Raw genomic sequence first — 23907 nt, forward strand, 5'->3', positions numbered from 1 at the left:
TCTTTTATCAGTCTTATGGATATAGTTTTACAGAATTAAAATTTGAACTAAAAAGCAGTGAAATATTGGTTTTCACAGGATTCTCTCAAAAAAAAAAAATACCCACCCTTAGCATCTGGGTTGTAGTCCTAGCTCTGCCACTAGTTTGGCAAACTTAGGCTATTTAATTGCTCATTTATCTCTAAAATGAATGGGGCTAGGTAATTTTTAAGGTCAGTTCCAGGTCTAATATTATCTCGCAATAATAGTAACTGACATTTTATTCATGAAGAACTATATGCTCTAGTAAGCATTTCATTTATTCTAGTATTTAGCAAGTATTTTTTGAGTTCCTGCTATGTATCAGGCACTGCGGTAGGAACCAGAGATATGACAATAAACATGACATGTAGAGTTCCTACCTTCATGAAGCTTACTGTACAGTGAGGGAGACAGACAAACATAAAAACAATGAGTAAACTGAATTTTATACATAATCAAGGAATAGAGAGTGGCAGTTTCTGGATGTCTGATGGTTATTTAAGGCAAAATAATGAGAAGATTACACTTTAGTTGAGTTCTGAATGGTATGAGAGAAGTCACAAAGAACATAAAAGAAAAAAAGAGAGAACAGGTCAGAGGCTCTAAGGCTGAAGAGGCTGGTATGGAATGAGCAAGGGGAAGGCGAAGTTACAGGTAAATTGGACTCTCAGGTCTAACAGGGTTATGTAAGCCAAGTTAACACATCATGAGCAGGGTACCATTCTAAACGCTTTGTTTTAACTCATTTAACCCTCACATCAACCTTACCATGTAGGTAGGCATTGTTTTACTCATTTAAAAACACTCAGGCTCAGAGAGGTTAAAAAACTTGTCCAAATCTTACAGTCTGTACATGTCAGAGCCAGGTTCTGGCTCCAGGGACTCCACCCTTGACCACTGTGTTCTACTGTCTTTAAATTGTAGGGAGTTGGGATGTTCTGATGTGAAGCTCTTGGGAGGTTTTAAGAAGGGACTGATTTGGTTAAGAGCTCTGGCTTCCAAGTAGTAAGAAAGGGGTGGAGGCTGGGAGATGAGTTGGAAGGTGACTGCAGTGGTCCAGGTGAAATGGCTGCTTACACTAAGGTGCTGGAACACTGAGCCATATCAGAGGCTGGTCCGTGTGATTATGTGCTTGTGCATCTTTGTGCTTAATATATACGTTTTGGTTTTATTTTTATTTTGGGTGGCAGAGGGTACATTTGATAGATTTAAAGTATTCAGATTCATCAGAACTCTGTAAATGCAAAGGACTTCACCTCGTTTTCAGGTAGTTGTTTTCTTAGGGGCAGAGCATTCGAGTGACAGGCCTTTTTTGCAATTTTATGATCAGAGTTGAGAGAATCTATTTTCAAGATTGGCGTTCAAGGTTTTTAGTCTCTTCATTCTACAGTATATTTTTTAATACATTAGAGTTAAAAGAAAAGTATACTTTGAAACTTTTAGAAGAATCCTCTTTTTAAAATTGATCCATTCTCTTTCAAATATTAATTTAAAACTGTTCCTAATGCTTAGCACCTTAGGATATAATCACATAGTTAAAATGCAAAATAACCTGTCCTTAAATTCAACCCGCCTATCATCTTATAGCTGTTTAATTCACTAATCTTCTTACAAAGTAGATCACCAGCTAATTCTACATTTTGGAAGATGTACTGAAGCATAGTCTGGTTTAATTAAGTAATTTGGGTAGCAAATTAGAAATAGACTCTTAGCTAGAAAATAAAATAGCCTTTTAATAGTTTAACTAGAAATAGACTCTTAGTTTCCTTGATTTACTTAGTGATGGAAACACTTCTAGTTATTCTGCTGTGACAAAAATATACACATATTATACGTATTTATACATTTGGTATATTTATGTAATTATTTTAATAAGTATATAATTAATTCTACTATGACAAAAACATATATATACAATACATATTTATATGTTAAGTGCTGAAAATAAGATTTCCAGTGAAATGATCTTTTAAGAGTGAAGACTAAATAAAAACATTTACATACAAAACAAATTTTGGAAAGTTTGCTACCAACAGTACTTCACTAAAGGGTGTGAGGAATACCTTATGAGGAATAAAAATGATCCCAGAAAGAAGGGCTGAGAAGAAATAGGAAATGGTAAGGAAAACAAAATAAAACTAAAATAAATAAAAATGGGAGTTAAGTCTATGTGAAATAGTAACAGTAAGTAAGTTTGGGGGTTAAAAAATTAATATATATTCAAAATTCTGGACAATAAGAGCATATAAATCAGGAAGGAAGTAATTAATGATAAAGAATATTTAGTCCCCTGTATTGTTGTAGCAAGGTAAAGATATTAATTTAAGACTAAGTTAGATAGGCAAGTGGAAATTTCTAAATTAGCTTATAAAAAAGTAAAGGTTGGCAAACTTTTTCTGTAAAGGAATAGATAGTAAATATCACCATTTACCATCACAACTCTGTTTCAACTACTCAACTTTGCTGTTGTAGCACAAAAGCAGCCATGGACAATATAAATGAATGGTTGTGGCTGTTTTCCAATAAAATTTTATTTTAAAAACAGGGGGCAGTTTTGACCATAGTTCCTGGTTAGCAAAACTCTGCCTTAAAGGCTAATATTAGAAAAAGAGAATGGTTATAATAAACTAATCATCTAGCTTAAAAACTTATAAAAAACAACAACAGAATAAGCCTAGAGAAAGGAAGAGAAATTGCTAAAAACAAGAGCAGAAGTAAAAAAAAAACCAAAAAACAATAAAACAAAGCCAAAGGGCTTATTTTAAAAGACTGCTTTAAAAGAATGAAACTAGACTGCTGTCTGTCACCATACACCAAAATTAATTCAGAATGGATCAAAGACCTAAATACAAGACCTGAAAGAATAATTTACATAGAAGAAAACATAGATCTAAACTCATGGACCTTGAACTTAGAGGGATTTTATGAATTTGACCTCAAAGGCAAGGGAAGTAAAAGCATAAATAAATGGGACTATATCAACCTAAAAAGCTTCTGCTCAGCAAAAGAAACCTTCGACAAAACACCGATGCAACCAACTGAATGGGAGAAGATATTTGCGAACAATGCCTTCAATTAGGGGCTAATATCCAAAATATACAAAGAACTTGTACAACTCAACAGCAAAAAAAAAAACAATCTAATTAAAAAATGAGCAGAGGACCTAAACAGACATTTCTCCCAAGAAGACATACAAATAGTCAACAGACATATGAAAAGATGCTCACCTTCACTGATTAGGGAAATACAAATCAAAATCACGATGAGATACCACCTCACCCCTGTTAGAATGGCTGTCATCAACAGGACAAGAATAACAAGTGTTGGAGAGGACGTGGGGAAAAAGGAACCCTCATACGCTACTGGTGGGAATGTAAATCGGTGCAGCCACCTTGGTAAATAATATGGAGGGTCCTCAAAAAATTAAGAATAGATTTATCAAATATGACCCAGCAATCCCTCTTCTGGGTATCAGCCCCCTCCTCCAAATTTGAAAACATTTATCCATAAAAATATATGCACCCTAATGTTCATTGCAGCATTATTCAGGTGGCCAACGTATGGAAACAACTGAAGTGTCCATCAATAGATGATTGGCTAAAGGAGATGTGGTACATGTACAATGGAATATTACTCAGCCATAAGAAAAGATGAAATACTGCCATTTGTGGTAACATGGATGGATCTTGAGATTATCATGTTAAGCAAAATAAGTCAGACAGGAAAAGTTAAACCATATGATTTTACTCATGTGCAATATAAAACTGAAAGCAACAAACGAACAAGACAAACAAAAACTCATGGACACAGAAGACAGTTTAGTGGTTGCCAGAGGGAAAGGGAGGAGGGGAGAGGTAGATATAGTAAAGAGAGTCAAATATATGGTGACAGAGGAAATTTAACTTTGAGTGGCGAACACACAATGCAATATAGAAATGATGTATAATCGAATTGTACACTCAAAACCTATATAATTTTATTAACCAATATCACCCCAATAAATTTAATAAAATAAAAAGACTGCTTTAGTCTGGGTGGCCCAGAAAGCATGACCTTAGGTAAAGACTAAGGTTTCTAATACAATGGTTCTGACACTTATCCAAGGTTTTGCTTTCTACAGTTTCACATACCCATGGACAACAACAGTCTGAAAATACTAAATGGAAGATTTCAGAAATAAACAATTCAGAAACTTTGAATCGCATGCCATTCTGAGTAGCATGATGAAATCTCTTGCTGTCCTGGTCTGTCCCCCTGGGATATAAATCATCCCTTTGTCCAGCATATCCACTTTGTATATGCTACCTGCCTGTTAGTCAATGAGTAGCTATCTTTTGGTTATTAGATGGTTACGAGAGAGACAGACAGACAGAGAGAGACAGATACAGAGAGACAGACAGACAGACACACATATAGACAGAGACAGAGACGCTTCATTAACATTACTTTTATTACAGAATATTGTTATAATTGTTCTATTTTATTATTAGGTACTGTTGTTAATCTTTTACTGTGCCTAATTTATGAATTAAACTTTGTCATAGGTATGGATGTATAGGAAAAAACGGTATATATAGGATTCGGTACTACCTGTAATTTCAGACATCCTCTAGGGGATATATCCCTTGTGGATGAGGGGGGATTACTGTACTTTTATTTAGGAGTTACAAGCTGTGAGAATTGGTAAGGAGAGTAACAGAAAGCACAGTGAACTAAAAAGGAACAGCATGCTGCCTGTCAGCACACTCACTCAGTGAGCGATCTTTTATCCAGATTTGACAATGGAGGGGTGATTCAGTATAGGTAGGCTCCTGCTAGAGAGAAAAAGAATGTGGTACATAAGATTTGTGTTGCAACACAAAAATTAATAATGCTTCTCAAATTCTGAAAAGTGATACAAACAAGAAAAAGCATGCATAAATAATATGAGGAATAATATTGTTAAACCTCCGATGCAGCAGGGATTTAAAAGATAAGAGAATATTATAACCACTTTATACTGATAATTTTGAAAACATAAGTGTTAGATAAAATTTCTAAAAGAGTATAAATTATCAAAACTGATTCAATAAGGAGCAGGAATTGAATAATTCCATAAACTATTAAGTAAAATGAACCAACATATTAAAAAATAGTTTCCTCCAAAACCACAGGGTTTAGGTAATTTTATAGGCAAATTCTATAACAACAGCAAAAGATCAAGTAACTGATATCTTGCAAAACCTTTTAAGAGAGTGTAAAGAGAAGAAACACTCCCAAATTAGTGTATGAGGCCATTACAACCTTAAACCAAAATTAGTCAATGATTATTTAAGAAAGAAAAATTACCAAGTTTACTTTTATCATAGGTACAGAATCCTAAACAAAATATCATCAGACTGAATTTATCAATAGCTGAAAAAGTTAATACATCGTGGCTGTCAATTGGTGTAGCCTCTTGGGAAAACATATAGCATTACCTGATAATATAGTAAAATTGAATATATACTTACCCTGCGCCTCAGCAGTTTTCTTAGAAACAGCCTCTAAATTCATGCAAATGTACATCAACATGTGTTCAGGCATGTTTATTGTGTTTAACAACTAGAAACAACCCACACACCCATCAACAATAGAAAGGAAAATAGTATGCATTCCATGCATATATATATTTATAGAGAGCAGTGAAATGAATTATCTACAGTTACTTGCAACAACATGGGTAAATCTTATGAACATAATAATGAAAAAAGCAAGTCCTTGAAAACTATGAACACTTGATTTTATAAACAAGCAAAACTAAACATATTATTTATGGGTACATGCACATGTAATAAAACTATAAAAAAAAGCAAGAGACTGAAAAATCTGCAAATTAAAGGGCAGCTGCTAGCTCTGGCAGATGGAGGAGGGGAGGTAGGAAGAGAGGGCTTCCTAAGATTGGTAATATTCTGTTTCTTATTCTTATATTGGTGGTGGGAACACAGGGATTGTTGTTAAATCCTATATGACATTACACACACACACACACAAATAGGCATTTTCCAGAGGGAGTTGGGACTAATATATACAGACCCAGAGGAGTGAAGGGATGTACTGGGTTCAGGAGTGGGGAGGTGAGCTGCTGCTCAGCTTATAGACATGATGGGGATGTGGCTGAAGGAGTGGGGAGGTGAGCTGCTGCTCAGCTTATGGACATAATGGGGGTGTGGCAGACTATGAGCACAGATAGGATTCTGAAGAGCCTCGTATGGGATTTGTGGTTTGGATGGAAGACTTCAGATCATATTTTGGAGAGGAAATGAAAGAGTGAGGCCACTGACCAGGGGATCAGTTACAAGCCTTCAGGTTTAGTTCAAGCAAAAGATGACAAAAGTGTCCTCCAAAGTAGTGGCAGCTAGGATAGAGAAGAAGTGAAAGATTTGAAAGATACCTCAGAAGCAGAATGGACAAGATTGGCTCTGCCTGGCAGTTAGGGGGGATGAGGGAATGGAAAAAGTCATAGGTGACCTCGAGTTCTAGGTAGCGTAATCAGAGGAATAAAAATGCCATTACCTGAGCTGTGGAACACCAGAGGCGGGATGTTTTGTGGCCCAATAGAGAAGAGGAAGGGAAGGTGACAAATTGCGTATAAAATGTATACAAGTCCCTTTTCCCAGGGTTGGCGTATCAAAGTGCTTTTGGTCACTGCCCTTCCTAGATACCTGTCCCAATACTGCTTCCTGCTTCTTCTGGAAAGACAAACAGTGCTTATCCCGTGTTACTCCGTCTTCCTCATCTCCCGATTTAGCAACTCCTTGAATCCTTTTATGAAATCAGACCACAGCCCCCCACCCCCGCCACCATCACTGTGGCAAAGCTGTTACACAAGTCACATGCTCAGAGAACTAACCGCTTGAACAATGTCTGAGCAGTGCCTGACCTGTGCACGTACGTGGTCAGGGACTCCAGGAAGCCCTCTTCTTACTGTCCGTTGTGCTGACAGAACAGCTATCCTAAAGACGGCTGTTTCTTTAGGCTTCGGAAGCTTGTTCCAGAATTCCAAAATCAATTAAAATAAAATATTCCTGGCCAGAGAATCAGAAGACCTGGTGTATTAGTTTGCTAGAGCTGCTGTAACAAAATCTCTCGGCCTAGGTGGCTTAAACAACAGAAATTTATTTTTTTACAGTTCTGGAGGCTAAAAGTCTGAGATCAGGTATCAACAGAGTTGGTTTCTCTTGAGGCCTCTCTCTTTGGCTTGCACATAGTTGCCTTCTTTCTGTGTCCTCACATGGTCTTTACTTTGTGTGCACACGTCCCTGGAGTCTCTTTCTTTTCATATAAGGACGCTAGTCCCATTGTATGAGGTCCCACCTTTATGACTTCATTTAACCTTCATTATATCTTTAAGGCCCTATCTCTAAATAGAGTCACATTGCGGGGTTAGGGCTTCAACATACGAATTTGGAGGGAGGACGTACTTCACTTTATAACACCTGAGTTTTGACCAAGGCTCTAGAGGTACGATCTTGGAGAAGTGAATTTTCCTGCACTCCTATTCTCCTCATCTGAAAATGAAGGTGTAAGGGCTAGAACAGTGATTCTTAAACATGAGCATGCATCTAAATGGCTTGTTGAACCAGGTTGCTGAGCCCCATCCTTGGAGTTTCTGATTCAGTGCACTGGGGTGAGTGAGAATTTGCATTTGAACAAGTTTCCAGGCACTGCTGCTGCTGGTCTGGAGACTACACTTTGAGAACCATTGAAATAGAATGATCGATATGGTCCTTTTAGCATGAATATTCTATAATAATTTTGTGGGAAGGTGATACTTTGTAGGCTTTCTCAACTGAGGTTCCTCATCTGAACCATGCGACCTGAAAATTGACCTGAATGACTGTTTGCTTAGTTCTCCTAAGGATAGTACATAGTTAGTACGTATGAATCTAGATGCATAGGAGGGAATTCATTCATCACAGAGAGGGGATGACTTAGGACATTAAAGTTGAATTCTCTTATGGAACCCCTATTGAAAAATGCTGATATGAGAGGCCCAAGAATGCTGAGAGGGCTCCAGTAGTGAACATCACGTTCCTTAAGGTGGTGTCCACAGCCTGCAAGAGAGCTTGAACCCTATCATACCTGTCACTGCCTTCTGTCCAAAAAGGATTGAAAAAATCAAAAGATGTTAGAGCTCAAAGAGATTGTAGTCATTTCTAGATCAGAATTATACTTTTTCAAAGGTGGTAACTGAGGTTCCTACCCAAAGCCACACAGCAAATTAGTGACAAGGCCTGGACCAGAATTTAGGTCTAATGATTCACCTGGCTAATCCAGGTGTTCTATACCTACTTAGCATGCTAAACAAATGACTCAGCAGGGGAAATAAGAGAATCAACATGGGAATGCATGGGCAGGATTTCTGCTTTCCAGTCCAGCAGCAGGTCCTGCCCCTACAGCTGTGGTGGGTGGATTACTTCAGCATTTAGGAAGGCGGCATATGTTACATAAGTGCTCCTGCTGGGAGTCTTCTCTGACTTCTGGCCCCTGCCATCTGCAAATTTCCATAGTGTGGAGTTTAGAGAATTGACAATTTGTGTCATGGCCTCAAAACTCACATTTTACGAATTAGGAATAAAATTTAAGATGATGAAAGTTATACTCATAAAAGAAATTTTTTGCCCATTGAAAATTGAGGCATGTTCATTCTCACCTGAATTGGGATTTGGCATTCATTTCTTATACTAAGATCTCAGCCCTTGATGCCAGTTCTCTTTTACATATCTACTCAGTGACTTGATATCCACTATGGATTGAAAATATATTAATAAGTGGAATTTCCATAACCTGCAATAGTTTAAAAAATCATTTTCAAGGAAAGATGGTCTCTAGTTTCATGTATGTAATATTACTAATGATTTTATTTAAAGCGACTTTGTATCAGTGAGTGTCCTTTTTCAGAATCCTTCTCCAAAATTCTAAATCAGAAATGAGGTCCCTCTCTTCAAAACTGCATGATTTTCACTTTAAAAAAAATTCGCCGTAGCTATCAGAATCTATACCTCAGATTTCTGGTTCACATTGCTGTTGTAATCACACTATAAATTTCCCAGCCATACTCCAAGACTTAACCTCACAACCATTTCCAAAGGAAAAAGACATTTCTTATTGATATTAACTCGTAGTTTGGAATTTCTGTTTAAACTCTGTCCCCTAGGTCCCTCCTCGTAGGTAATGTTGGAGGACACATTGTGATTTGTGATGAGGTATCTAGATACAGTCCCTCATCTCACAGGATTCTAAAGGGGCTTTGAAAAAACTGGAGTTGGTTGTTTTTAATGTTTTGTCTTGCTCCAATTAATTAAGATAGAAATGAGCAACCACAGCAGAAGTCTTTTTGATCATGGAAGTGAGAAATTGGCATCAGGGAAGCATGATTTTATTACCTTCTCACCTCCTCACCATAAAACAAAAACAAAAACAAAGAAAAGTAGCCCATGAGCTAATGCATGGCGCTGTCTTTACTGTGAGTCAGTATTTGACAGCATCGCCAAGGTGTATGTAAAGAGAATCTGTTTCCACGGGTCCTCTGAAAGTTCTGATTTTCTTAAAAGCATGGGGGTGGCTCTTTGCTCCCCTCCAAGCTCCTAGCTTCCGTAACCTGCTCTTCTGTGTCAAATGCAAAAAACAAAAAACAAAAAACAAAAAAAAACAAAACAAAAAACACCTTCATCTTTTATGCGCTTTCTCTTTTGCAAGTCTAACAAACACCTCCCTTTGTGTTTCTTTGCACTATCTTCTTTGTGGTACTTGCTGCTGAATCACATGAGAGAATTTATTTTGGGTTATTTTGTGATGATTTTGTCCTTCTCTCCACCCCTCACTTGATTACCCAGATGATCTCACTCACTTCACTGTCTTTTGAATTTTCCTTTCCTTTCTATCTTCAGAGTGATTTGCGATCATCCTTACCTATTTTTCACTGTCTCGGGAAAAGAGATTGTTCCTATCAGTGGAAAAACAATTTGTTTCCTTTAGTATTATTTCCTGTCTTCACATCTCGATAGTCAAAGTAGTTTGCCATTATATTATTATACTCCATCTTCATTGTTTTGATTCTATTTTTCAGATGAAGTAAGTTAAGAACAAAGCAGGAGGTGTCTCACTCCAGGAATGGAAGCAGACTTCTGCTTAGGTTTCAGATTATCTGGCTTAGTTGCAGACAGCTAGACTACCTGGTGATTGGGAAAGCTGTCTGGGGCATTTGCATTTTTCCTATACAGTAGTAATTCTTGAGATCTTCTGGCTTTGGAACAGTGATTAGTGTAATGGAGAAAGGTTAAGAAGATTTCCAAAGATGGCAGTTTCTAGTAAGCTTATTTTAAGATTCAGACAATCCTCTGCCAGAGGGAGTCCTGAAATGCTGTCGCAAGCTGAAATTCAAAAACATACGTTCACTTACTGAAATTCTTGTTGTTGCTTTTTACAAAGCAGTTTTACTGCAGAGTAATGAGAGGCTACCTCATTGAAGGTGAGGTTTCAATCCATCCTTGTATCCTGCGCTGAAAAAGGAAATTCTTGTTGACGTCATTAAACAGTTTGTATCTCGTACCCAAATCTGCGGAATGGTTGAACGAATGGGTTTTGGTAACATTGAGTTGACAATGAAAAGTCATTCCTTCCTGGAAAATATTTTCTCGTACTGACCACTTGCCAATTTAAGGATAAACTTAGGAAAATTAGACCCCACCATGGCTATATCTACATTGGCAAGTATTTCTAACCAAGCTTTCAGTTCTCCATTTGCATGTTTTTATATATTAATTCTTACGGATGAAATACATTTGTTTTTCATAAAAAGATTTGGAGTCAGCCAGTTCATATAGAAAAGAAGTGTTTATTTTCTCAGGCAGTGTGTTTTTTCTGGGAGAATCTTAAAACCACCTCCTTCAAAATGTTTCTCAAGTGTTTCTACTCAACTCTGACTAGGTGAAAGACTCTTGATGAGTATAATAACATAAACATTTTGAAGATGGTTTCTTTAGGCAACAGGATCTATATTCAGTTCATTCTACTTTCAGTCAGGTTTTCAAATCTCCAACCATTAGAAAGCTGAAGTTGTGAGAGTAGGAAATATGACTTAATATACAAAATAAGAGACCAAAAATATAAAGGTCATATTTAAGTCATATTTAATAAGTATAATTGAAAAGTCCTGGGCTTAGCCCTGAATACTCATAGGATAGCAGAAATCTTGATGCTATAAGCTTATTTTCAGAATTTTATTGCAGAAATCTATGATCTCAATCCTCCCCACATTTTACTGGTAGAAAAGAGGAGTTCAAAGATGTGAAACGACTTCCCCAGATTTGCACAGCCAATAAATAGCACAACCAGAAACAGAACTCATGTTTCTTGGTTTCTAATCCATTACATTTTAGCAAGTTCAGTGTGAAGTAACTGTGCGTTGCAGTGGCCAAAATATATGATGCAAACTCCGGTAAAAGAAGAACAGAGCAGAGTATAACCCTACCTACTCTGGATAATCAACTTGTGCATTCAATAAATATCAATCGAGTAGCTACTATATGCCATGCATGGTGCTAGGCACAACATTAAAATGGCTATTTAGGATGTCATTGAACATCTATAATTTTAAGCAGCAGAGATTTTGGGGGCGAAATATCAAAAAACTCCTAAGAATATAATGGCTGTCATGATGTACGATCTCCATGTCCAGCCAGCCTCTGGATAACCACCAGTTGGGGATTCAGTGTGTCAGTTCTGCAAAGAATGGAGGGTTGAGTTGAGACGGCCTCTAAGGTTCTTTATGGCTCAAAAGTCTTATGGTTCCTGGAAAAGCTTCTATAAACACGTTTATAACAGTGTTAGGCATGGATCAAGCACAGGAGAGGGTGTGTGTAACCTAAGACTAAGAAGAGGGTCTCAGACTTCATTCTCTGTCATGTATGGGCCCAACCTGGGTCCTGGCAGAATTTGAAAGGGAAGGATGCACAGCTTTCCCCTGAATTACCAGCACCTCATTGCATCAGGCCATATGATATTCCTGAGGAAATACATAGACATTTTTAAACATTGAAAATTTTTCAAATTATAAAATTAATATGCTTTGTTTATAAAAGTGTGAACATGCCCCCATCCCCCCAGACCCATAAAGCAGTTTGGAATGCTCTGAATACATTAACGTGTCATTTTTTGATAAAAATAAATTATGTTTACTTAGTTTACAACTTTTTTTACCTAATTATCTTAGATATTTTTCATGTTAGTATATTTATTATAAAAAGCTATATGTAGCATTTCATTAAATAAGTGTATCATAATTTTATTATTTTTTTCTATTTATAGAACAAAACCATACCAACTTCTAAAGCATACTGACCTTTCAGTTTCTAAGATAAAGGCAACAGATGATTCTTGGAATATAAGAGAGTTACCAAACTCTGTGTGTGTGACAATGACTGTGTGTGTGTGTGTGTGTGTGTGTGTGTGTGTGTGTTGGGGTGAAGGAGACATGGCTGCTAGAGAATTGGTCATAAAAATACTGAAAAAAAGGAAATTATAATTTCTCTACAGACAACACTAACATTCTGTTGTTCCTATACACTGACTTCATTGATTTCAAAACAGTGCAACAAAAATGAATGAGGGAAATCCACTTCTCTTAATTATGTACCTGAGTCTTTACATGAAACTTATACTGAAGGATGGCAGTAACTCATGGAGCTACAAGACCAGGAACCCCAGAACCATTCGAGAGAAGAACATAGTGGTTTATACATGGCTTCACCCACTGATTTGAACAGCTGTACCCAGGGAAATATTTCAAATATTGACACTCAAATGTAAGAACTGACATGTGCTTAACTGCTTTAGAAGTTCAAAAACTTTTTCAAAGTGCCCTATTTTGTAGGATAGCTTGTCATAATTAGAAATCCTGTTGACAACAGTAAAACTGGTAGACAACAGTTCTCCTGTGACCCTCTTTAAGACACTGAAAAGAGCAACAGTCAACTGGCTTTATTTGTAAAGGTTCTAAAAATAGCACATTAGAATACAAATTAGTAATGTTAAATTTTTTTTTTATCTGTCGGCTTTATTTTATAGAACAATTTTATACTCACAAAAGAAATTGAGCAGATAGTACAGAGTTCCCATATTACTCCCCCTCCCTGCCTCAGTTCCCCTATTATCAACATCTTGCATTAGTATGGTCCATTTGTTCCAATCAATGAACTGATATTGATACATTCTGATTAACTCATATCCATTCTTTATTCAGATTTACTCAGTTTTTAACGAATATCTCCTTTCTGTTCCAGGATCTCATCCCAGATAACCACATTGCATTTAGGTGTCTTGTCTCCTTAGGCTCCTCTAGGCTGTGACTTTCCTTGTTGCTTAGACTTCCGTTGTTTTTGATGACCTTGACCATTTTGAGATGTACTCATCGGGTATACTGTAGACTCTCTCTTTTTGGAATTGTCTGATATTTTTCTCAGGATTAGTCTGGGATTCTGGGGTTTTAGGAGGAAAATCAGAGGCAGAGTGCCATTTTTATCACATTACATCAAAGGCGCATACTACCAACTTGATTTATGACACTTAGTTTTGACCTTGATCATCTGGCTGACGTAGTGTTTGTCAGGTTTCTCCTCAATAAAGTTTCTTTTACCCCCCTTTCTACACTGTTGTCTTTGGAGGGAAGTCACTGTGCCCAGCTAACACTGAAGGAGCAAGGAACTATTCTCCACTTCCTTGAGGGTGGAACATCTATAAAAATTATTTGAGAGTCTTCACATGGGAGATTTATCTTTTCTCCCCCTTTATTAATTTATTTAATCACTTTTTTATATCAGTATGGAATTATGGATATTTATTTTATACTTTGAATTATAATCCAATATCACTTTATTTTGTTGCTAATATTGTCCCAACTTTGGCTATTTGGGAGCTCTTTCACTTGACTCCCTTGATACGTCTCCATCTTTTTTTTTTTTTTTTTTTTTTTGAGCACTTCCCTACTTTCTGGCACTTGAACATGCTCTAGGCTCATCTTGACTATTTCCTGCCTAAGTCCTAGAATCAGCCATTTCTCTTTTTATAGGCGAATGGTATTAGAAACCAAGTTCCAGGCACTAGATGTACTTCTTGCTACTGATGTTTTCCTTATTTCAACTGACAAAAAATATATGTGTGTATGCTAACCTTTATATGCACATATGTCTATAAATATTCTGTATGTAATAATCTATATCTATATTAAGTTAAACATGAGTGCTTATTGATGTCTCCAAATCTAATACATCACCACATAAATTGTTCTAGCCCTCTCCCCTGCTTATCTGTGATTTCCACTCCCATAGGGAGAAACCTGCCTCCTACCATCTGCCATCCATTAACTTAATTGTTGAGTTCCAGTCTGTGCATATAGCAGTATGCGAATTGTTAACCTGGACTCTTGTGGGAAACAACTAAATCCACTGGCGCACAGTGCTACATGCAGTTCATTTTGCCTTTAGTCTCATAGACTTGTTTCATTGAAGTTACTTAGGTTAGTGTCTTTTCCCCACTCCCTTCAATGAAGTTTTGTTCATATATTTGTAACACAGTTAAATTCTCTTGTCATGATTTCATTCTTTTCTGAGTTTTTCTGATCTCCTAAATGAATTTTTAAAATTTGTGTGCTTCAAGGTTTTGTGCTGCAAAGTTCAATGAGTTTTGATTCATTTGAGATACCCATGTATCCACCATTATGTTACTACACAGAATAGTTTCATCGCCCTAAAAATCCCCCTGCTTCATCCCTTTCCTTCTTCCTCAATCACTGATCTTTTCTCTTTCTCTATAGTTTTGCCTTTTCCAGAAGGTCATATAGTTAGCATCATACAATAGGCAGCTTTTTCACTCTGACTTTTCTTGCTTAGCAATATGCATTTAAGATTCCTCCATGTCTTTTTTGTGGCTTGATATGTCGTTTCTTTTTTTGCTGAATAATATTCCATTGGATGAATGTATCACAGTTTGTTTATCCATTTGTCTCCTGAAGGACATCTTGTTTGCTTCCAATTTTGACAATTATGTCTAAAGCTGCTATAAAAAATATTCATATTCAGGTTTTTACATAGACATAAGGTTTCAACTCAACTGGGTAAATACCCAGGTGCGCAATGCTGGATTGTATGGTAAGACTATGTTTACTTTGCAAGAAACTACCAAACTGCCTTCCCAAGTGGCCATACCATTTTGTATCTCCAGTGGCAATGAATGTTGCTCAGCATCCTTGCCAATATTTGTATGTCAGTTTTCTGGATTTAGCCATTCTAATAGGTATGTAGTGACATCTCATTGTTGTTTTAATTTGCAATTCCCTAATGACAAATAATGTTGAGCATCTTTTCATATGTCTTTTGCCATCTGCGTATCTTTCTTAGGTGACTATTCAGATCCTTTATCCATTTTTTTTTTTTAATTGGATTGTTTTCTTATTGTTGAGTTTCAAGTTCTTTTTATATTTTGGATACAGGTCTGTTACCAGATATGTTTTGCAAATATTTTTTTCCATTTTATGGCTTGTGTTTTCATCCTCTTAACAGTGTCTTTCATGTGTTGTTAATTTTAGTATCATTTTCTTCATTTTCAAAGAGTAGCTTTAGGGTTGAAACCTTCTGGTGGTAGACAAGATCAGTTGTTCTGATACAGATAGTGCTTTCTTCCTCCCTTTTTTATCTTGATCACCACTTTTCTAGATTCTCACTGCTGGGCCAAGCCTATCACACTTTGGAGCCTCTGCTTGTTGACTTAACTAGGTTGAAACAATGGGAAGGTAGGTGCATGGAAACCTGTGAGATTTGGTGCTTAGTTCTGCCTCTGCTCATTATCAGCTGTACGGCTTCAAAAAGACAGAGGTATTTCTCTGCACCTTATTTACATTGGATCTGATACTCTTTAAGCTATAATGTATGAGATGTTATTCACAAACAAAAGCTTTAGTGTCAAAGTATTTGATTACTTTCACTGAGGTTCAAAGTTGGATGCTACAATTAGCTTTTAAAGCCAAAGCCTATCCCCACTTCTGTTCACTCATTGTGATCATTTAGAGCAGCGGTCCCTAGCCTTTTTGGACCAGGAACTACTCCTATGAGAATCTAATGCCTGATGATATGAGGTGGAGCTGAGGCAGTGATGCTAGTGCTGGGGAGCAGCTCTAAATACAGATTGCCTGCCACTCACCTCCTGCTGTTTGGCCTGGTTCCTAACAGGCTGTGGACCACTACTGGTCCAGAGCTCAGGGATTAGGGACCTCTGATTTAGAGAGTCAATTTTAAGGCTGTAATTGGACCATCTCTAGAAAATATGTATAAGGAATTCCAAACGCCTCACTTAACACATCAGGACTTTATGGACCCATTTGCTTTTCTCTTAATATATGGTATTTATAATAGGCTTCAAAATCTTACCTAGACCGAAAATAGAATTTCCTTTGGAACATGCTTTCCAAGATGAACGTATTCTGTGAGGTCTTCTTCTGACATTTGTTATACCAACTAGAAAGGTTTAGAGCGGCAAACCCAGTATTGTTTCCTCTTCTTCATTCCCCTAAGGAATAGGAATAGATATGTATTTTTTAATTGAATATGAATTTCAATGAAGACAGCCTAAAATGTCATGAAGAAAATAGTAATGTAGAGCCAAGTTTGATTTTTGCCTTGGTAAGATATTTCTAAGTTATTATATTTTTCAAAAGAAGCGACTGAAAGATTTTAAGGAGGATATTAATGCGATTTGATTTCTTTTTCAAGAGATTACTCTTGATGGTGTGTACAGAAGGGCCTTTAGGGGGACGAGAGTAGAAACAAGAAAACACGTGAGAGAATGATTGTGATAGACAAAGCTAGAAAATAGTTTGAACTGGGTGACAGCAGTGGAGTTGGAAAGAAGACATCAGAATTGAAGCATATTTGGGAGTAAAGACTAAGCAGACTTGCCGATAGATTGAACTTGATTGGAGAATAAGACAACTACTGTTCTGGTTTGCTCAAGACTATTTTAGTTTTAGCACAGGTCACACTAGTGGGAGATTACCCACTCTTTAAAATCAGGGATTAGATTCACAAATCATGAAGGTTCTTCTTAGCCCTAAAATTCTAGATTGCTGTTTCTATGAAATACTGCTGTAGAGCAATTTTCCCCCAATTAATGGAAGGTCTAATGACTATTTTAGTATTTTTTTCAGTGAGGGCCAGCGCAAAAATTTCAGAAGTCATCCTCTATAAGAATAACAAATCCCACCCTTATAATGTCTATGTAATAGAAAGTAGCTCCTGTAAAAGAAAGAATTTTCTAAATGTTTAGCTCTGGGAAATGGAAACCTATGACTCTTCCCTTTTGAAAGGTCTTTGAATAGCATATTGGACATCCATTCATCTGAAGGCTGCCCAGAATCAAAGAAAAGTTTTACATGACCTCCTGAGGTCACTTTTGTGACTCTGGCAAATCATTTGAGTTCTATAGCAAAAGAAGTTGGCAAATGCAAAATTTAATGAGTATTTATTGTCATTACCCAAGATAAATGTTAAACCTCACATTTTCTCAGACACAGGTTGCCTTGATGAGTATCCCTTAGAGATGCATTTGACTTTGCAGCAGTTAAATGCAGCTTCTCTGAAACACCTGCGAAGAAACCACTTGTTAAAGGAACCATATAGCAAGATGCCCATTTGTTAGTGCTCTGTCCCGTGTGATTCTGTTTCTCTCTTTGGACTCTGGTCTGCCCCTCCCCGACTTCTATAGCTTTGCTCCTATTTGCTTTTCTTTCTGCAAACCGCACACATTAAGTGCAAACATTTTGACTAATGCCACATATGAAGCCTTAAACTTACCCATGGAGAACTATCAAGAGTCTTTTCAAATCTTGTAAATGAGGACCTCTTTACGAAAAACACAAACTGTTAACTGTCAAGTATCACTTCATAATGCAGCTCTTGACTTCTTATTATTCAAGGTATTTCATCTGCTTTGCTAACCTGCTCTAGAATTGATTTAATTATTTTTCTGAGCATGGTGGGAAGCTATGGTATAGGAGTGGGGCAGGGAGTAGTTTCTTACTCTCACATATACTCTTTATAAAATAAGTAGATTTTTCTTTCAAAGGTGATCTAGAAGCATAGATCTAGATCTATGCTGTGATCCTCAACTTCCTTAGCAATTCACAAGTAAAGTAGTTGGATTTTATTGGCCAGTCTATGATAGAACCACCTTTCAGCAGCATTCATGTACCTGACAGCCAAGATCATGTTATTAGTTGCTTTGGGCAGGCTCGTCATCCTTTTATCTTCCAAAGGAAGCATGGAATTAGGGAAGATTGTGTTTTAAATATTTAATTGTGAAGGCTTCTAATTTTAAGCCATTTAATGGCAAGGAGACTAAGACTCATGCTTTTAGTAATAGTTAATATTTACTTAGCATCACACAATACCTCATTTAGCAGCCTATTACCAGTCCTATGAGGTGAATAGTATTATCCCCATTGAACAGATGAAGAAACTGAGGTTTAGAAACTTTAAGATGTTTGTGCAGGCTCACATTGCTGGCAAGCATTAGAGATGGATTTGCTATGACCGTGAATACTATAAGACAAGCAAAGCCATGATGCTTATCTTCAGGCTTTTCTTCCACCACATCTTCTCTTGGAATCTTAAAGAACCAACCTGTAATCCATAAGACATCTAGACTCTTTAGGTATCCCAGGGTGGGGTTGCTCCATTACAGCTGGCTCCATGGAGGCCCTTTTTCACTTGAGCTTCCAGAAGAAATGGCTGCTTCTCACCCCTGGCCAGCACTAATGCCAGTGATACTCATCTAAGGTGCAGAGGAAGAGAAGAGAGCTTGGTACCTCCCAGTCCCTATACCATCCAGGTCCCTGCCACATCACTTAGCTCAGTTATTGAACTTTATCCCTCATATTCTTCAAAATCTTTCACTTATTTATTCAAAAATTGTTATTAAGTGCCCACTTCTTGAAGGATTCAAAGGATTTTGTTGTAGATACTGTGAGGGAAACAAAAGAATAAGATCTTCAGCTAGGACATTCAGATAGAGATTCCTAGCAGATAGATAGCAGAGTTATACTTGAATTTGGAAGATAGATAAGGACTATGAGTATAGATCTGTGAGTCATACCTATAATGAGGTTCAGTGGATCTAAGTAAAGCAGCGTGGTTTATTGGAAAGAGCCTAGAATTTGAAGTGAGAAGGTCTGTGTTGTAATCTCTTTTCTGCCTCTTACTAGATACTTGACCTCTGGCAAGTTATATAACTTCAACTACACCCAAATCCTTTATCTCTAAAGCAGAATAATTACCATTCCTACTTCACAACATTGTCACAAAGATAGTAATAAAGTATTTTGAAGCGCTTTGTAATTTATTATTAACACTTTAGTTGTTATTTTTATTAGTATTGTTACTATTATTAAAAAGTGAGGAAAACAAAGTAGGTAGGTTTAGATCCATATGAGACCTTCCCCCTGGTTACTGGCTGTCTCTTTGGAGGGAGGCTTAGCTGTCCAAATTTGAATTTATGGACCTTTCCCTTTGGACAGATGCAAGGGCACAGATGGAAGAAACACGTCAAACATAAATGAAATTATATATGAGAGAATGTTAAATTGCTTAATCTCTCTGAATCTTGGTTTCTTCTTTGGTAAAAAAAAAATGATTATATATACATCATATGTTTATTTTGAGGATTAAATGAAATTTTAAAAATTCATACTAAACTCTTAGCATAATCCCTGGCACAGAATAACTAGGCAAGAAATTGGCCCAATTACTATTGAGAAGCAGCCTAGTACTGTGGTTGGTAAGCCCTGTCACTTGCTGTGACCAGTTACTCAAGTTTTCTTCTCACTGTTCACTCATCTGTATGTAGATGAGGTTTATTGTGACAGTGGCTGGCACATAGTAAGCATCTGATAAATGGTAGATATTATTAACAATAAGTTTATATAATGAGTTAGTGGATTTGAAATACATTTATGTAATGAGTTAGTAGTGGAAGCTAAATATTTAGACAGATGACACCAAATGGGAATTTCCCATCTGTTTTTTCCATTCGTCAGGACCAGTCGTTGAGACTGGTAGGATGTTAGGGTCTGTTTCTCACCATTCTTATATTGAACACAGCTAGAGACAAATGACCTAGAAAATACAGGTGGACATGGACTTTCCACAGGTGAGTTATTTATAGGTACAGGTGAAAAGTAGAAATAGATGCAAAAATCGGCTGAATTTATTGCCTAAAATTGTGTATGGAAAAGGAGAGATCAGCTCATTTCACTCACCTGAAAGACTATAACCAAATAAAATATTAGGTTTATGGGATTATGGATTCATTAACTCCAGTAAGTATCATAGTTAAGCTGTCAAACAGTAAAAGCTGTTAACTCCAAAACAATAATTAGAATAATGGACTGTTACGGTAAGTCAGAGTTCACCAAAAATAATTTATGAAAGCTATTGTTAACAATTTATGTAAGGAGTCTTTAGTTGTATTCATTATATAAGAAGTACTAGGATCTTTCTGGGGGCTTAATGTTAGCAAATCTGAAAATGTTTTTGTTAAAATCTGGTGATTTGGCGATTTCTGAAATTTAAGTCTATGTTGCAGACTACTGGAATTGACTGAATAAATGATAAAAATATTAACACTCTGTAAACCCAATCTGTTTTTAAGAGGTGTCATCTTGAATTAGATTATAAGCTGTAGCCAAGCCTGGACTGCAGGGAGATTTGCTTTGGGAATGCATTTAATAATAGCAACATATGCTTCCTTTGTAATTCCATATGCCAGTATATGTGATTCTGTCTCTCAGCACAGAGCTTTTCTTCTACACAAGCAGGATCGGGTGCTCTAGGTCCAGCCGTAGGTCCTGAGGTCCTGGGCTGAGGGCAGAGGGCAGACAGGGCTGGCCACAGTACATGGATCAATGTGATCTTGGAGGATCCTGGAAGTGAGGTGGAAATCAGAAACGAGGCAGCCCTTCTGAAGAAGTTCCCAGGAGAAGATCAAGAGACAGGATGGAGGCCAGGGACACAGGCTCAGATCAAGTGGGTATATAAACCTGGATAGGGAACGAAGAGGGAAGAGGTACTTCAGTTGCTGGGGTGACGTATCACTACATCTTAGGTGACACTCACAAGCCTTCACTCAAGCTCTGACATCTGGAAAGCAAAAATTTCTTCTAAGTCTTAAGGAAGTTGTTCAGTAGGATGAGATTGAGATTTGCTCTCCAGGGACCATTGCAGCATTTAATTTCCCTCTAACTTGGCTTATCGTAAGCATCTAATAACTGGTAGATACCAATAGTTTATTACATGGAAAAATAGGACTTTTGAGGCAATAATTCAGCAAAGTCATTGATTATTAGATAATCTAGTCTGGGTGCATCTTTGGAAAGGAATGATTTGTGGCTCATGACTCATTCTCTGACTTCCCTGGAAGTATCTTCAGGAAGCGGAAGGTGTGGTGTGCCATCCTTCTCTCCTCTATCCTGCTTGCCTTCACCGGTCTGTTTGCTGCCTCTGTCTTTGCTTTTTCTCATTATGTGGTCTGGTACTGGACATGTGTGGTATTTGTAGCCAACAGAGGTCTAAACATTTGCAAGAGGGCCTAGTCCGACTTTTTTGCCACTTGTAAACCTAGCTTATTTTGGCACCACTGGACTTCTCTAAAATAATTTTAGCTCCGTTCTTGAATGATCTGAGAAAGAGGTCCTAAAAACAAACAAACAAACAATCCCACACCTCCAGCCCCTCAAAAAACAAAACAAAACAAAACAACTAAACCCTGCCCATTTAGAGATTTACTTATTTTGGAAAATTCAGTTGTCACATTGGACCAGAAAAAAGGTAAGGCTGTGCAAATTAGAACATGACCTGTGTATCACTTTCATCCCCTATTGATACATAGGTCATTCCATATCACACTAATCTGTCAGGACCCCAAGACCTTCCTATATTTCAGAACTTCTCTGATGTTCAAAAACCTTCAAGTTTTAAAATCAGAATCTAGTTCTCTAAGCTAACACATCCAGAGTTCCCAATTTGCTGCATTTTTGCCTTTTATGTTTTTTTTATAATGCCTATTTATGTTTTTTTATAACGTCTTTTATGTTTCTCTTATAATGCCTGTTTAAAGTGAGTAATAATCTTTATAAGTATGCTGGAAATTTTGAAATTCATTTATGAATATTTTATCAAATAATTTCTCCTTTCACTAATTTTTAATTACCATTTAAAAATAAACACACAGGGTATCCTCCCCATCCTGTCATCACCAATGAACCCAATCATGTTTGGGGGTCTTTTAAATGATTTTACATAACTGGCAGAATTGTATTGGACCAGATGGGAAAACTTCACTAGAAGGAAGATTACATCCAAGCTCTTTTTACACCAATGTAGCCAGTAATTGCCAGGGGCAAAAGACTATGTTGCTGCTGCTTACCTTAGCAACAGTATTTAGAGGGACCCGTTTTCCCTCTGATTATTTCCTTCTCTGCTGGCAGTTTCGAGTAATGGAAAGTATGAAGTCAGGTGGGTCCAGATCCTGGCTAAGGAACCATTGCCAACTCACAAATCTGCTGTGAGCCTTGCTTTCTTCCTTGGTAAAATGAGGATAATAATGCCAGCTTTGTGGCCTTGTCCAGAATTACCACAGTGGACCAAACTACTCCAGGAAGGGTGGGTGAGGTGCAGGCATGGCCCTTGTGCTGGGCACTGACCCGCTGGGGGCACTGCTGCCCACCTGTGATCTCAGTCTCTAGCACCAATAAAGGAAACACACCCAGGGTTTCTCCCCTGGCAGTCTCTTGGCCTCTATTTGGCTTACTTGGAATTTGTATGACAATGTCTCTAGGTGACCCATAAAGAGAGGGTTTTAGACAAGGCTGAAATGCATCAAATTCAGTCCTGTCTCCACAAATAAAAGTCTTTGTTGTACTACCGTAGAAGACGGTGCTGCAGAAACACAATGACTTGATGTGATTTAGCCAGGGACCAAGACAGAGCTGTGGTCCTCAATTCCTGCCCAAGTCTAATATCTACGAGAGTTCTGACCTAGTCTTCTTGTAATGACTACTGAAACAAGGGTAACAGTAAAAAGTTTTTTGTGGAAAAACAGGAATTGTGTTAACTTTAACACTTTGTTAAATTTTGCTTCTCTCACTGTCCCTAGCACCTTAGCAGTAACTAAACTGGTGTAGGTGAGACTCACTCACAACCATTTGGCCAAAAAAAAAATGAAGCATTGCCTTCTCCAGAAGGATGATGACTGTTCTCCCAAAGATGGATGATAATCCTAGCTCACGTGACTGAGTCCTGAACTATGTGCCAGAAGCTATTCTAAGCACTTTTTCAAGTGCTTGCAGTATAAGAAGTACTATTCAGTTTTTCTTCAGAGCCACCCTAGAAGGTAGATGCTCTTTACTCTCTAAATTTACTCTGAATGCCTTCTACTACCTCCACAGTTACACCCTAGTGCAGATCACCGGCACCTCTTGCTTGGGTAGTATAGTAGTCTCATAACTGTTGCTTCCATTTTTACCCACTTCCATCTCTTCTACACATAGCAACCAGCATGATGCTTTTAAAACGTAAATCAGATCATATCAAATCATTTCCCTTCTCATTAAAGAGAGGCACAGCAACAACAAACAAGTGAAAGCCTCTACTCACTTTCCAACATACTTCATTCTGAATTCCGTACACAGTCTTCGAAGTTCCTGCAGGATCAGGTCTTTGCGGTCCCACTCTCAACTTTGATCACTTGGCTTCAGCCATAGTGGTTTCTCAATCACCCAGCCACAGTTCTGCCTCGAGGCCTTTGTACTTCCTGTTCCCA

At 37.4% G+C, this 23907-nt stretch overlaps 1 protein-coding gene across 1 annotated transcript in view; it reads left to right on the plus strand.

The window, feature by feature from the left end:
- RYR3 (ryanodine receptor 3) overlaps positions 1 to 23907 on the plus strand; it is a 466421-nt gene that overhangs the window by 16742 nt on the left and 425772 nt on the right.

This window comes from Pteropus medius, unplaced genomic scaffold (assembly GCF_902729225.1).
Source record: "Pteropus medius unplaced genomic scaffold, Ma_sr-lr_union100, whole genome shotgun sequence".
Taxonomy (NCBI): Eukaryota; Metazoa; Chordata; class Mammalia; order Chiroptera; family Pteropodidae; genus Pteropus; species Pteropus medius.